Below are 16,738 nucleotides of genomic sequence, written 5' to 3' on the forward strand. Positions count from 1 at the left end.
CAGCAGAAATGGTGAAGCACCTGAAGTGTTTCTGTATAACGCATGCACAGCAGATCTTCTGGAAGCCTCGGTATGACAAGCGTGACACTCCACATCACTCTGCAGAAAGTAAAATTAGATTTCAGTGTTTTATGAAACTCAGTATCTCAGAGTCCTCAGATAACCATGAGGGTACCCAAACCAGAGAGAAGTAACATCACAGCATGTAAAAGAAGCCACTTCTGCACATGAATTGACATTTCAGGTTTGGATTTATAGACAGTAAACATGATGCTAAGGAATTTTAAGCCTTTACCTCTAACCTGCACTACACCAGCAGGGCAACTTTTTTTGTTGTTGTTGTTGCAATGCCACAGCAATGAAATAAGGAAAGTCAAGGCCTATAACAAGCAAGGGAAGTCCCAGAACTACATTGATTCAGCAGTACCTGACCAAACCAGAAGATGAGCTGAGGAAATATAATTTGTCTCAGGAATTAAATGTAGAGGCTTCTTTAGTTTGTGTAAAATTTTCTGTGCCATTTGAAATGGTACTTGGAGCAAAAGTAGGCTGGTTTTCAATTTTAACATTTAAATACAACTCTGGTTTGCTTTGTTAAATGCAAACAAGCATTCCAAGTGAATAACATTTAAAAACAAGCACATTTCTCTATTAACTCTAATACCAACTCAAGAATAGGGATATCAATGCCTACACTGTTGTATTTCTAGCATTAAAAATTTCAGCAGTTATAAAAACATAGGTCACTTCATGTTATCGTCTAAATGCTCAACATTATTGCATCCGAATCCAACAGGATAAATGTAGAAGTGATGTTCAAGTCTTGTTATGCTGTAGGCTGTTCCAGGTCTGATATCCAAACACAGTAAAAATAGCAAGACTCACTGAAGGTTTTTTGTATGTATGTGGCTCCTTTGAACTTCCATCTTTATTCTGCTATGACTGAAGTGAGTGCTTGTGGGAGATGGCTGCAGTTTGTCCACCATGCCCATCTTCCCAAACAGAACCTCTGCCTCGCCTCAACAGGAGTCTTTCCTAAAATCCCCCTCTCCTGTAGTGGGCCTAGCTCCAAGCCCTCACTACTGCCCATTTTCTTCCCCTTTGAGTGCTCTCTGCCATGATGGATGGTGCCAAGGTCTCTGCCCTCCAGTGGGGATGATGCCAACTGTTTCAGATTAGTGGGCAGTGATATTTGCTCAGAAGAGTTAGAGAGATATACGCTCATGGTTTAACAATCTTTTGCCCCCCTCATGGGAGCTCCATTGGCTCTACTTTTCAGCAATCTGCTGCACAGCTGGGAAGAGACAGTACTCAATCTGCCTTTGTCACTGCTCTACTGGTAGATTGCGACGAGAAGGGATTAGAGCAGGAAAGAAAAAATAAGATGAACACAAGCCCTCGTGAGGTCCTGAGGAATATCAAAATGATGAAGAACACCAGGGACTGCTGCTACTGTGGTGATGAAAACAGTAGGTTTTTTGCAGCTCTGAGTATTCCTGACCCTATTCCTTGCTGTGCATAGGAGCTTGTCTTCCCTTCCAACATTGCTCCCCCTCTGCTGTGAGTATCACCTTTTCTCCTTCCAGCCCTATCTTCTCTCTGGCCAGACCTTTCCACTTCTTCTGTGTTATCTACTCAGATATTTCTAATCTGCAAAAGCTCGTTTCCACCTTCTTGCTTAAAATCTCCATCTCCGTCCCCAGATCTCTCTGAGGGTTTAGAATTTCAAGGCAAACTCAGTCCCATGTCTCAACTGAAAATCTCCATTTAAAACCTTCTTGTAGTCTGGGTGAGATGCTGCATTTCTTTACTCCTTGTGGACCTGAAGTCATGCATTACTTGCCAATATTGTAGATTTCTATGCTGAAAAGGATTATCTGGCCACTGCTCTCACAGCTATCAGTAGCTTGCAGTAGGAGGTCAAATATGAATTACAGAATTATGGAATGGTTTGGGTTGAAAGGGACCTTAAAGATCATCTAGTTCAAATCCCCCTGCCATAGGCACCTTCAACTAGACCACGTTGCTCAGGTCCCCATCCAGCCTGGCCTGGAACATTTCTGGGGATTGTTCTGCTTAGTTTGGAAGGGGATCTCTGGTGTAACATGTAGACGGGCACTGGGAAATATGACTGGATAAGGAAGGACAGAGCATCTCTTAATACACAAATCTGTCTGATCTCTCTAGCCTCTGCTCTCCGTGGTGCTCAGTCTTCTTCAGCAGTGGTGTAGCCATAGGTCCATTTGTCTGGAACATAACCCATGGACAACCCTTTCACTGTCCTTGTGGGGGAAGGCTGGCAGGTACCTCTGCCTTCCTTCTCATCGTGCAGACATCACATTTTGTCTTAGTACAACAGGATCACAGTGCATAAGCTTGATGAAACTACCTTATCTTGAAGAGAGCATCCAAGGAAAGGCTACGTTTATAAGGGAGTTCCCACCACTCCCCTTCCCCATGCCTGTCTCTCACTGAAGATCCATTATTAGTCCTATAGAAAGGTGCAAGCAGAATCAATCATACAGCTTGCATAACATCTGACTGTAAATTATGACATTACCTATGAATAGGAGAATGATGACAATAACAATGATAATAAAGCTCAAAACACAACACCAGTTGAGAGCTGAGAGCCTCCAACAGACCTGTCAGATTTGTTTCCATCATTAAAGGGTGTCTTATGCCCCCCCCCCCCCACCAAGTTCACTGGGGCTGTCAGGAGCTTCTGAATGACCAACTAATGGGACTGAGAGTACCAGCTGTCCATTGGCTTGGGGATGCAGGGCTGGGACAGAAGTTTCTGGGGTGCAGAAGCTGCAAGCATCCTCCCACACAAAGGCACGCCAGTGAACTGTCCCACCTCTGCCCTCTGTAAGTCACAACCAGGAGTATACCACTGCCACTGAGATGAAAGGCACCTTTCCTCTGGTCTTTCCACTAAAAAATTACCTCAGTGCCACATTCCATTTTATGCCAAAACCTATTCTATTTTTCAGAATTGAGAAAGATGGAAGTACATCATTGCTTCTGCATTCCTGGTGTTGGAGGTAGCCTAGCAACTCCTACTGCTATGTGGGATACCATGGCACATGATCCTGGTGCACATTCATCCTAATAACCCAGTGGTGAAGCATTCCACTTGCAGATGGTTTAGCTAAACTCACAGTTGTCATCTCCTTCTAATTTCAGCAATGATAAAGCTCCCTCCCTCCCCATTTATGCCAAAATGGGATAAAGCTGAAGCCCTCAGCATATCCATGGGAAAAAAAGAAAAATAAAAGAAAGAAAAAGAAAAATAAAAATAAAAAAAGAGAAATAGAAAAAGAAAAAATGGCCATAAATTATTTTATTATCTTTCTTTTGCGCAGCCCTCATTGTCCAATAGCTTTCAGTGTTCACTGGAGATGAAAAGTTGAAGTTAATTGCATGGGATTTGTAGCCTGCAGCACCTTGTGCACTTGTGGACTGGAAACACAAGACTACGTTCAAAAGCAAATTTTCACACCATGCAAAATTTTGCAGGCCCTTTCTTTCTTACTTCACAGAGTCATAGAATCATAGAATGGTTTGGGTTTGAAGGGACCTTACCAGTTATTTAGTTCCAGTCCCCTGCCATGGACAGAATTCAGTGGCACTGAGTATTTTTTTTAACTGAAACTGGCCTAATTTCGTTAATTTAAAAGTTGAATTAAATATTTTCTCCTAGTTTGTTTTATATTGTTTTGCTTTTCCCATTGCCCTATGGTCTCTCTCCCCCCACACCCCTTTTTTTAAATTTGGTTTGTTTTCCCAGGGAAGTGAGTGAAAAACACAGAAAATAAATCTGAAGTAACAAAAACACCACACCAAGGTCGTTTGGTGAAATATCAGAAGCTTCAGTGAATTTGTCCAGCACTTTTGGAACTGGAAACAGTCCTTTGAACATTGTCGTATATGTAACAACATGTAACAAATATGTGTTGTATTTATTTTTACTGAAAAAGAAAGTGGATTTTGTTTGAATAGAGAGTTTTTAATTGCTGATGTGTCTTTCTACATGTCAATATTCTACAAGAAAAGAAAATGTTTTCTTTTATAATGGGAATTGTTGCCAATGCCATTCCCACAAATCTCTCTTTTCAGATTCACAACAGTATTGTGATATTAGATGCACTGTCTCTGCCATGCAAAATTAATCTAAGTTTACTAGTATAGAGGTAAAACACAGCTGACCCAGATTCTTTATTTACTTGGTTCTAACAGATTGAAAAGAACCTTAAATTGTGAATAAGCAAATTTTATTTTCTTACTTTTTACACAGGCAAAATTGGGTAAGACTTCATGTAGAAGAATTAGTCTGAATAGCTCCTTTTTCTCATCTCATGCTTACTGTTTAAAATCATGTTTTACACATTTCTCTTTTCTAAAATCCTGTGCACATTTGGATAATAAAAATTCACTAAATAATCGTCTCCTAGCTTGATTTCTCAATTACTGTAATTTGGGCTGACTAACAAATGATTCCTTTCATTAAGCCTGTTGCCACTGACTGGCTGACAAGATGGTAAATATTACTGCTAATGCAGTATACCGTGGTGATATTAGGAGGCTAACAACACTGAAAAGCACAAACACAATGTACAGTATGTCTGGCACCTGGCCAAGAGGCAGTCTCAGTCCTGAAATCAATCACATCAGAAAAAAAAAAAAAAAAAAGGAAAAAAGAAGAAGAAGAACATATTTGGCTTTGAAAGTTCCTGAGTATTTTAGGAGGTGGGGATTCCCATGATGATCCTTTCAGAAACATCTGATGTCTACCATACCTCATCATAAGAAAAGCAGTGTTTGTGTTTTGCATCAAAGTACTGCAGAAATACAAATGGGAATAAAGCCAAGGCCACCTATGGTATGAGGTTCCTTGTTAGGGCATCTGCCAGTTGATCAGAGGGTGGCTGCTGCTGAAGCAATGGGATGAGGTGTAGTATGCTGAGCAAAGCTGAATGGGGATGAGCAGCTCTACTCTAGTAAGCAGTAGTGTGGATTTCAAGGCAAGCGAAATCTGACAGCTAAAAAAAAAAAAAATCCATAATTTCAGGCAGGTATATGAATGAGTTGCCACCCAAACAAAGATTGCTGCAATGAGCTGGGTTTGCACCTGGCCAGTTGGCAGTGCCTGAGGATTGCTGGCTGTTACGACAAAATGCAGGATAAACTCGTGTTGGGTGGGGCTGTGATGCAAACACCCTCACTGCACATATTTCTCTCGGTGAGATCCCAGAGAGATGATTTCTATTGCTGGAGACAAGTCACTTCCCACACTTGCACAAAGCATTTAATTTCTTTCTTCTCATTATCACTGAGTATCGATTTCCCTGTGGTTTGTAAAAGGCTTTGCAAGTAACTCTCCAGCATTTTATTTCTCATCAAGTGCCGCTTTAGGAAGAGAGGAAATCATTCCTTGAAAAGGCAAATTTCAATACAAGGCCTGATATTTCTTTCCACTTTCATTCAATTTTATTTTTTGAACACTCAGCAAAATATAAAAAAGACAGTCTTAGGGAGAGAAACAGTTAGGACCTATTTTCAAAACTTGTGGTAGGAAAAGACCGGGAGTGCCTGACAGGTAGGTATATTTTTCCAACCCATTAATTTGTTTGAGATGAATATGATGATTGGATTGGTGCTTCTGTGCCTCCAAACCTGGATAGTGAGCTCCCTGATGCTGGGTAATGAGCCATCGCAGGGCTGACACTGTTATGCTACACACCACAATTTTTACAGTAAAGAGTAAGAAATATTAAGAAATTTCTCCTCCAAAAGGAGTGACTTTCCTCCTGCTAAATTCGGATACTGCTATGAATGGATGATGTGGGTTTAAATCAGCTCCTCTCTGTTGTCCAGGCCTCTGGCAGCAGGCAGTCACATTACTGAAGTGGCCAGCACCCCAATACCCACTCTCATTTGCAAGTTCTTTAATAATGGCTGATTCCGTCAATTACAGAATGATTTATTTATTTAATAGACACAAAACTAACAGACATAAGACTTAAAACAGACTATTACTACACAGGAACAAGACAAAAGGGAATGATAGTATATAGACGCGGGGTTAAAGGTACCAATATATTTACAGCTAGCTAAGAAATATTATAACTTAGGATCTGTCTTGGTTTGAAAGGAAAGGAAGGCAGGAGTCTCCCTTGAAATGAAAAAAACTTGCAACCCCCTTCCCTCCGAATTATTGTAATTTTGAAATTAAGGGGCTTTCAGGCAAAGATATGAGGAACAGGAATAACAGTTCTTTACTATATCTATGTGTGTATAACAAGGCAAACAAACAGCAATAACTATGGCAGTAGCAGCAAACAATCACACACCCGGTCCCAGCCTTCTCGGCTGTCGGGCCCTTTCCCCTCGGGTGCAGTTCCGCTCGCAGCCGGCAGGGGCGCTGGCGGCTCCCGGTGAGCAGGGCAGGTGCGATGGTTCCCCCGCGGCTGCAGGGGGCGCTCCGGAGCGAGCTCGGGGAGTGCTCCAGAGTGAGCTCGGGGAGCACGCGGCACTGGTGCCCTGGGATCCCGGGAAAGGGTAGAACAAAGGCTTCACAAACCCCTGGGCAGCCGATCCCGGTGTCCGGCCGGACCCTGGGGAACAGCAGGCTGGAACAGCAGGGACGAGCACAAATCCCGGGTGGCAGACGAGATGTATCAAACTCCGGAGCTGCAGCGGAACCCCCGGAGGTCTGGGCAGGCAGGACGAGCAGGGCTACAGAGTAGCAAAGGCTCAAAGCAATGGCGAGAGCAGGGCAGCCACAGCCCGGCTCCCAGCAGGGCAGGGAAAGGCGGGCTTGGGAATCCCAGGGTTTCTCTGGTAGAAGGAAGGCAGCCCAAAAAGCAGAAAACTGCAGTGCTGACGAATTCCTTCCAGCCTCTCTCTCCATCCAAACGCAGAGAACTAACTGCCCACAAGCCCAGGTGAAAGACAGTAGCCCGTTGGACCCCTCCTTCAGTGGCCATGTCTGTTGTTTCTCTAAAGGACCCAGCAATTTGTCGCCTCGGCAACATATATGGGGAATATTCCTCAAGAGAAAAAAGAAAACAGAAGGAACTCCCAAAACCCCAACAGGTTCCAATGTTTCTCACCACCAAATTGTTGAAGAGGCAGACATCGAAATCCTTTCCCTCAATTTCTGGAAAAGTAACCACGAAGATGCATCTAAGCTTTGGGAAATAATCATCTCACATGTTCCCAAAGAGTGTGTAAGAGACTTCTGCCTCTGTGATAATTTGTGTGGGCTTTCATAGACATAAGAACCATGTCTTTTGGTCACCAGTGTTTATTTTCTTTTATTTCTTTCCACATCTGCTCTCATACCAAGATGTGTACTTGGGGCTGGGGCTCAGACTCCTGTGCGCCTGGAGGTGACCCCTTGCTGGGCTCTTTGACCCCTTGCTGGGCTGTTAATCTGGCCTGAGTTATCTCTTCCAAATGCTCCAGCCATGAGAAAGAGGAGAATGTCCTGCCACAGATACTAATCATGCTGATCCCCTTACTCGCCACTGCCAGTCTCAAGTACTGCAGCTCTCTGCACCTGGACCTGAAAGCTCTATCCATGAGAAAGCCATGGCCCCATCAGCAGCAAGTCACTCAGCAGAGGAAGTGGCGGTCCTCATTCCCAGGTCAAACACAAAATTTCTTCCGTGTTCCCTTCAGGGAGGGCTGGAGAAGCATCCATTGCCCAGCCACCCTCCTCCCACATCACAGCTTTGCTCTACTGAGACAGTGCAGGCACAAGTCCCATCCTCAAGAAAGAGAGGTAGATATCATCTCTAGATGTATGTTTAACAATTTTTGAAATACATACCCCAGATGACTACATTAAAGTATTGTGGGAAATGGGAGACACAGGCTCCCTTCAACTAAAAAGACAGAATACATTCAGATTTTTAGCAAACCAAATATTTTTTCCCTGCAGTAGGAGATAGGCTACATGGGAAATAACATATGATGCAGTACCTTTGCAATTTGACTGGTTTAAACAATTCTGCTCACTAGAAAAAGAGTCTTCATATCTTCCAAGCCATTCAGCATTCCTGTAGAATTTCATGGATATCTTTTAGAATTATTTCATTTGGAAGGGACTTTTAAGATCATCACAGTTTTCTCTGTGTTTGAAAACTAGAGCAAATCGTAAAGACAAATATCCCTTTGTTCACTGAAAATTTGTTATGTATGACATTTTGTGGGTGGATGTGCTAGATCAGCTTCTGACATGTGAATCTTATGCAGTAAAATCTGGATCTGTAATTTGGCAACTCACAGCTGTAGTTTTCTTCTATTTCTCACTATTTCATAATGTGAAGCAGAATTGACTGGGTGCGAGACTTTACAACAACCTCACATCAGAATATTGCTATTTATTGCAGCTCATGTTGGCACACAGACCAAAGAAGCACTAAGAAAAAAGAATATTTTTAAAAAATTTGTCTTAACTAAGATGGAATAGTTCTTCTCCTAAAGGAGCTTGAGGAAAAAAAAAAGTTGTGATATGTTCATACCTTTTCATATCAAATCTATAATTATTAAAGCTGTCAGTCTGAAACACATACAACCTTCTCATACTTTCTGTGTATATTTTAGAAAGACATCTAATGGGAAAATTCTGTGCAATGAAGACCTCAAAAACTGTATCCCTAGTAAGGAATTATACAACAGCTGTTGCAACATAATTCCTGTTAATTATATTACTATATTACTTCTTAGCAACACACGATGCATATTTATTGTGTACACTTTTCCAAGAAATAGAAAGAATTTCCTTGCCTAGCATTATATATATTTTGAATTAACTCCACACAAAGGTGAGCAAGATGAGTATAAAGCCCCTGTTGAGATTTCTGGATTATTTCACAGCATTTAAAATTCAATTCCTTTGCGTTTTCTTTAGATCATCTCCTGTTCAGTCATGGTGCCTGCTGACAGTGAAGCCACCTGTTCCCTAAACTAAAGAGAAGCATGGCAACAAGTATGGGTAAGTTTTGTGGGCATAACGCAACTATAGTATCACAGCACACATCTCTCTGTCTTGATTCAGGCTTTAGACAATGCCCCTTTCTGATGCATTTAACCTCAGTGCAATCCAATAGGACCACGTGGGATTCCTGTGTATTACTTGGAAATACTTAAATAATTTTCTTCCAAAGAAAAAGTCAGGAAAAATAACATCCCATGCAAAGTGAAAATTTCAGAAGCCTGGAAAAAAATTTGTATTTATAAACCATTGTCACATTTTCATCTCTTTTCCCCAAACTAGACACTTTCAGCAAGGATCATGTGAGGTGTTAACTGGTTGACCTTTCACTTCCATTAGGATATGTGTACCCAAGACATTGGAAGGCTCTGTCCTGCTTTAGTTCAGAGTTCTAAGTCAGACCTTCATCTTTCTAAATCATTATAAAATATTTACACATTGTATTTCAAAATATGAATGCCTAACATGTAGAGTGAATGTAAGAGAGAATTTTCTTCTGTTAAAATCAGAAAAAGTTTTGTAATTGATTGCCATAGAATCTGACCTTGGATATTTAAAGATGCAAATTAATACAGCTCCGAGCAACCTCACTAGGAATTCAGTGTTACAGCAAATCAGTTCATGTACTAACATGTTTTTATTTTAGCAGCTAATTTCCTGTGTTCTGAAATACGACATTTCATTCTACTTCTTGATCTACTAAGAAAGCTTTGAATCAGCTGATATGGAATAAGCTGACTCAGTAAGAATCTTAAGTCTGACCAAAGAGTACATTTTTTATGAATGAAACCCCTTTCAGCCCAGAGACATAAAGCCATGTGAGAAAGCACACTTCCTCTCCCAACAGCTGAAGATGTGTTAGTGTTCCTCTGTATGCAGGGTCCTGACAGCAAGTGAATAAATTACTTTAAATTTTGACTGTCATATTTTCACACATGGTTAGGATTGTTACAGTAGATTTTTAATTCCTGATAATGGCAAGCAAATACACAAAACAATAGCAAATTTATTGAATTTGACTTGGAGAATGTTTTTATAGCTAAATCCATGTCCTCTTTTTCAAGCAAGGATTATTAATACCTTCAAAGTTCTTCATGCATTTCTACATACATTCCTAGGTACTTTTCTAAACGCCAGAGACTCTCATGTGAAGCACAAATCCAGTTAAACTGAGCTTCATAAGAAGTAGCTGGTCAATCTTTTTGTTGATGCTTTTGTCATTTGCTTCACCTTCCCTTTGTTGTTTCAGCAAATCATTATGAAATCCTCACACCAGACTGACCAAAGCCCGAGCCTAATTTTACAGCTCTGTCTTAAATTGGTACAGGAATCTTCTTAAAACAGCAGGTTGGAAAGTAAAAATAAATTTGAGCATAACCCAAATCCTAATTCTGAAATTTTTATTTGCCCACAGTTGAAGTACCTGAGTTCCAACTAAAAGAGCACCAGATTTTAACACCATTATCTCAATAATGAGATTGAAAAATGTTGAGAGGCTTTTAGATCAGCAGTACCCGACATTAGTGTCTCTGCATCAAAAACTTAGCTAATGCTTGTGTGACAGGCATTGCTTCAGTTTGTTTACATTTATGGATGTGTTTGCATTGCAATCCTGACACACCTAAAACAACCTCTAAAACTCAGTGCAGAATTTTGAATCTATATATTTCTGAATAAAAAAAAATCAAGAGAATCATACAATGGTTTGGCTCGTAAGGGTCCTTAAATCCCCTGCCCTGGACAGGAACACCTTCCACTAGACTCCAAGATTGCTCCAAGCCCTGTTCAACCTGGTCTCAAACACTTCCAAGGAGGAGGTATACATAGATTTTCTGGGCAACATGTGCCAGTGCTTCACCAGCCTCACAACGAAGAGCATCCTACTATCTAATCTAAACCTGACCTCTGTCAATTTGAAGCTATTCCCACTTTTTCTATCACTCCATGCCCTTGTCAAAAGTCCCTCTCTAGGTCTCTTGGAGCCCCTTGCACTACTGGGAGGTGCTCTAAGGTCCCCCTGAAGATCCTATATGTGCAAGTACAATCTCTTTCAAACACAAAATACTGAATTCTGGAAAAAATATGTCTACTAATGAGCTTCAGATTCTATTACTCCAAATTTGGAAATAGTGAAGTCACAAGGAATTGCAGACATAAGTCTGAAAATGCAGTTTCTGATGGTGGATTGTGTCTAAATACTGCCTGTTCCTGCAGATGTATGCTAGTTTGTGGGAAGAGAGAGACAGGAAGAGAGAAAAGTTATTCTCACTGTTATCAAACACACAGGAAAACCCTGAAGTTTGCTCTGCGTTGCCCTTCCCTGCTTCTTTTGATGCTGTGCAGAAACCATTAGATGTGGAGTCATGGAATTAGAGCAACAGGGAGTTCTGGGCATGGCACAAAAGAAGACATGGGTTGAACTGCAGTAACAGAACAAAATATTGTTCTCGAGGAATTTTATGAATATCTAGAGGATGCTCTGTTTGATTCTAGCTCAGATTCCCTTTGGTTTCACAGTCCTAATTTTAGGGGGTTTTAATGTTATGAAGTGCTTACTTTGCTCCTGTATGTAGTCCTTTCAAAATAAATACAGCTGAATAAGCAAGAAAAATAAGCTGCTATTGGTCAGCAAAAACAAATATATAAAATTACAGTTAATCCAGGGAAAAACCTAAGCTAAATCAGTTTCTAATATTTAGTGAACACTGAAGTACTTGCATAAAATTAAATATTCAATGTAGGGAATTGTGAATATATGGCAAGGTATTGTTAATATGGCCACATATATGAAATGTTTCCTGTAGTAAAGAAGTCAGTCACCTCAGACTGAGTACCAAGCTGAGGTACCCACCCCTGGGCTGTGGGGCCAGGCAGCATGACCCACGTGCCATGGGTGCTGCTCTAAACTCCTGGTACATGAGACTCTAAGAACACTCATGCCAGCTGAAACGTATTTTGCAAAGGCTTAAGAAAATTAACTCCTGGTTTTGTATCTCCCAGGCTCATACACTGACTTCAGTAAAGCTAAGCCCTCCACCTGTGCATGAGATCAGTATGTGCCTTTTCATCAACAACAGGACTTAAATAGAAGTTAATGAAAAAGGAGGCAAAAAATGTATTTTCTCTGTCATACTGTAACTTCCTGATACATATTTCCTAGAAGTATATCCTGACCATCTATGGCGGAAATCAGCTTCAAACTATCTGCAAACCTTAATGATTGGGAAGTAGTAAAAATTGGTAATACACTTATTACAAACGTAAGTAAATATACAAAGACCCACAAAAACCAAAATAAATTAACCTACCCCATAAGGTAATGCCTCTAGCTCCTTTTCCTGTAGGACAGATGATATGTGTTTTAAGAAAATATATTATATTGGCTGTGAACCCTGTACATCTCAAGGCAAATGTGTAGACTGCAGAATTAGGGATGTGATCCCATGTCTTCTTCCCTCCTCTTCTACACAAAAGCATCAGTGAGGATGGGGTGTAAACTTAAACTGTCTCTATTCTAACATTACTGTTGTTCTGCCACAACCTTGGCATTGATGCATTGCATTTTTGAGTTTAAAAAAAATCCCTGATCTTCCACTTTCCTCAGTCTAAAGAACTTACAGAAAAGAAGTGGGCAACCGCACAGCACCATGTAACAAACTGCATTAAAATGCAGGAAGTATTTTGAGGTTCCTAATTCTATTACAGTGTGGACAATGAGTGCATTTGTGTTTGTCCCCTTTCCAGTTTGAGGTTAAATTGATCAATGAATGGAAATCTGGGTGGCAGCAGAAAGAGGTACTGCAGATGATGATGCAGGCAGAAAAAATGTCAGGCCAATTTTTAGGAAAAACACAAACCCCAACTTTTTCTCCACCTTTCCAAAGTTTGCACTAGTACAGAGCCTACACATATGTGTGAAGGTTTCTGCCTTTCCCTAACCTCTTCATTCAATAGCTTGCCAAGGAATCTCACATGATATTGCATCTCTGTGTCTGATTCTTGAAAAATATGCTTTATGTGATGAGTAGCTGAATAAGCCCACATGCAATTCTTCTGCCTGTGTATTAGTATACCTCGCTGTCCCCGAGAGCTGCTCTTCACTATGAGTGTGTCTAAAGTACCAGGAGCTCAGAGCAACTATGATTACCAGACTGAATAACATACTGTGTTTTCTCCACCTGCAGCACCACAGGATTTTCCCAGCTGATTTGATTAACCTATCATATTGCTATTAAATGAAAACAAAAAACCTCTCAGATGTGAGGTGAGTTTCTGGCCTTCACCACTGTGCCATCCATCTGTTTTTTGTAAGAACCACTTTCCCTGAAGGGAGAGGGTGTGTTGAGGCTGAATCTACCACTTTGCTCAGAATAAAAGCCACTTTCATTTCCTTTATGAATCAACACTACCGGGACACAGAAGCTTGATAAAAAAACCTAATGATTATGTGATTTACTGGTTTGGCTTTCTGAGGAATAATCCTTATAGGTAGGAGGTGGGATATCATGATGCATGGAGAAGAGGGGCAGGAATATTAGACCTTATTTTGTTTCTGGTTTTCTCTTACAGTGTAAGAGACACCCTGCAGTTCTGACCATGACTATTCTTCCCATGCTTACTGGTTCTATCAGTGCACCTTGGAACATCAGTCAAGTGCCAATTTCTACACAGTTCCACCCATGAAAATGTAACCCAAGAGTGTATTGAAGTCTTTTAGTAAATCCTTCACATACAAGGTGCTAGTTTGGCATGAAGAGATATCAGAGAGGGTTAGCAGTTATCTGGAATGAGGCAGCTCTTGAGAGGACAATTTAACTTGCTAGTATTTCACAAGATTTCTGTTAGCCATGAACCCTCCAAGGCTGAGTGTTCCGTAAGTCTTTGTATGAGCTGAGTTCATGGAGTCAAATAGCTTTGAATTAGGAGCTTTGTCAGTGAAATGGAAGTGAATTTTCAATTTGTGAACACTTGACAAATATTCTCCCTTCTTCACTAGAGTGATGTTGAACCTAGCACTACCTCAAATTTGTTAACCCATTTCCTTAAAACCTTAATTATTTAGGTAGCTAAACATGTAAATTTAGAAATAATGAAAATTAGGAAAATTGTTACATATACTAAAATGGTATAATTCAATGAGTCACATCTGAGATACCATTCTAGATGCTGTTGCAGTCCATTCAGAATCACTATATAAATTTGGATCTTGGAAATATCTTAGTAAAAAAAATTAAATATTAGCTAACAGTTTACCATCAAAATATCTGTTGAACAGCCTCCATTAATATGAAGCAGAATGCAGAGAAGCCCTAATTTTTTGGCCTAACAACTTATTTATCAGTCCACCCTAACCTTCTCTTCAAAATTACAAAAAAGTAAGGCATTTACCCAATAGCAGATTTTCTTTTCTCTTCCTGTTATCTGTAATTGAGAAAATGTATTGGATTAGTCCCGTTGCTAGAGTGATTGATTTTATGTGAAAACCTATTTTATTAATTAAGTTGCTTTAAGGTCTAGATTAATAACAAGCAGTTATAACCTTCTAAATCAGCTAATAATCTACATCCTAGTGGAAAATAACTCTTGGGTGTGCTGAGTCACTCTCTTATTACCTCCCATGAAAAAAGTTCAGGGCTCCTGACACTGTATTTGCTCCATAGGACAAAGAATTCCTTTTTACCTGGTTTCAACAGTGTAAATACATGAATTGCATGCACCAGGTCATGGTTTGATGACGTGGTAATTTCTGCCCGTAGGGAAATAGGCAAGGTCCCTTTTTCCCCTCACCAAGTAAACAAATGTTAAGCCAGCAAGGTCTTTACTCGTGATAAATATGCACTTCAGAATTTCTTAAAAGGTTTTTCATAAGGCTCATCTCAAAATAAAGGATTATAATGAGTCATTACTGCACCTCTTCTGACATTCTGGGGAAAGCAGTGCTCCATTTTGTATGTGGTCATACTGAGCAGAACAATGCATCACACCTGACCATTTTTCATGCAGACAATAATGAGATTTTATTACTTCAATTAAAATTAGTAGCTACAAAGCAGCTACAGGAAGACCACATTAAAAGAAATACAGTAAACAAACCTTTGACAGAATAAAGTATTAAATTGGTGTTGAAAATTAAGATTAATATTTGAATGAAGTGTGAGAAACCCTTCCAGTTAACGTGTGACTAGTATATATTTATTTTAGTGCAGTTCAGTATAACCCCAAAGTCAGAAGACTTCAGTGGAGCTGATGAAGATCAGTGAGACAGAATCAAGATTGAATTTTCATCCAATTTTACCTGAGCTATATGTAGCTGAATATAGTGCTGTGCAAATCATAGTTTATGATGCCATATCCTTTTAACCACTGTCCTCATTCAAGCCTGAGTAAATCAAATAATACAATTAAAGAAAAGACAAAAAAAAAAGTCAAAAAATACACTTTTTCTAACTGAATTTTATATTTATTTTCACAGAATTAACTATGTTGAAGAAGACCTTTGAGTTCAACCCAACACCACCTTATCAACTAGACTATGGCACTGAGTGCCACATCCAGTCTTTTCATAAACACCTCCAGGGATGGTGACTCCACTGCCTCCCTGGGCAGCCCATTCCAATGCCAAATCACTCTTTCTGTGAAGAACTTCTTCCTAATGTCCAGCCTAGACTTCTCCTGGTGCAGCTTAAGGCTGTGTCCTCTCATCCTGTCACTGGTTGCCCAGGAGAAGAGACCAACCCCCACCTGGCTACGCCCTCCTTTCAGACAGTTGTAGAGAGTGATAAGGTCTCCCCTGAGCCTCCTTTTCTCCAGGCTCAACAACCCCAGCTCCCTCAGCTGCTCCTCATCAGACTTGTGCTCCAGACCCTTTGCCAGCCTTGTTTTTCTTCTCTGGACAAGCTCCAGCATCGCAACATCCTTCTGAAACAGGGGTTGATTTTCTTTTTTTTTTTTTTCTAATTTTCTTCTAGTGTGCAGTACTTTTAGAAACTGTGGATGACCTAGTAATATAGCACATTCCAGTACCAAAAAAGGCTACAAGAGAGTTGGAGAGGGACTTTTGACAAGGGCATGGAGTGACAGGACAAGGCGTAATGGATTCAAACTGAAAGAGATTAGGTTTAGGTTAGATATTAGGAGGAAGTTCTTTACTGTGAAGGTGGTGAGGCACTGGCCCAAAGAAGCTGTGGATGCCCCATGCCTGGAAGTGTTTCAGGCCAGGCTGGGTGGGACTTGGAGCAACCAGGTCCAGGGTAAGGGGGGTTGGTACTAGGTGATTTTTAAGGTCTCTTACAATACAAATTAAGCTATGATTCCATGATTCTGTGATTCTACAACTAAATTCTGGCATCTCCTATTAAATCTTTTCTAGGAGCTGAAGAGACACAACTATGCTTTTCTGGAGAGCATAATACGTGTGTCTGTAAACCTGCATTAGTAAGATTAGGCCGTAGAGAAATCTGTCTTTGGGATGCCTTGTAGAGGGAAAGAAACATTTGTGGTCTGTAAGAAGTGTCTATGGGAAAAAATATTAAAAGAAAGTGTTTCTTTTGGGGTTTTATTTGGTCTATAAATTCAAAATCTTGTCTTAGCTATGCTTTTGTGAGAAGTTCCTCTGCTGACTGAAAAATTCATAATACTGTCATAGAAAGAATTATCTTTACTACTCCTTTTAAAAATTTCCCCCCCCACAATTATTTGATGTGAGGGCCTTAGAAACACTCAGGTGTAAAA

The sequence above is a fragment of the Corvus kubaryi genome, unplaced genomic scaffold (assembly GCF_017639235.1).
Source record: "Corvus kubaryi isolate FWS band 111438036 unplaced genomic scaffold, C.kubaryi_AGA036_p1.0 split1-37296, whole genome shotgun sequence".
Taxonomy (NCBI): Eukaryota; Metazoa; Chordata; class Aves; order Passeriformes; family Corvidae; genus Corvus; species Corvus kubaryi.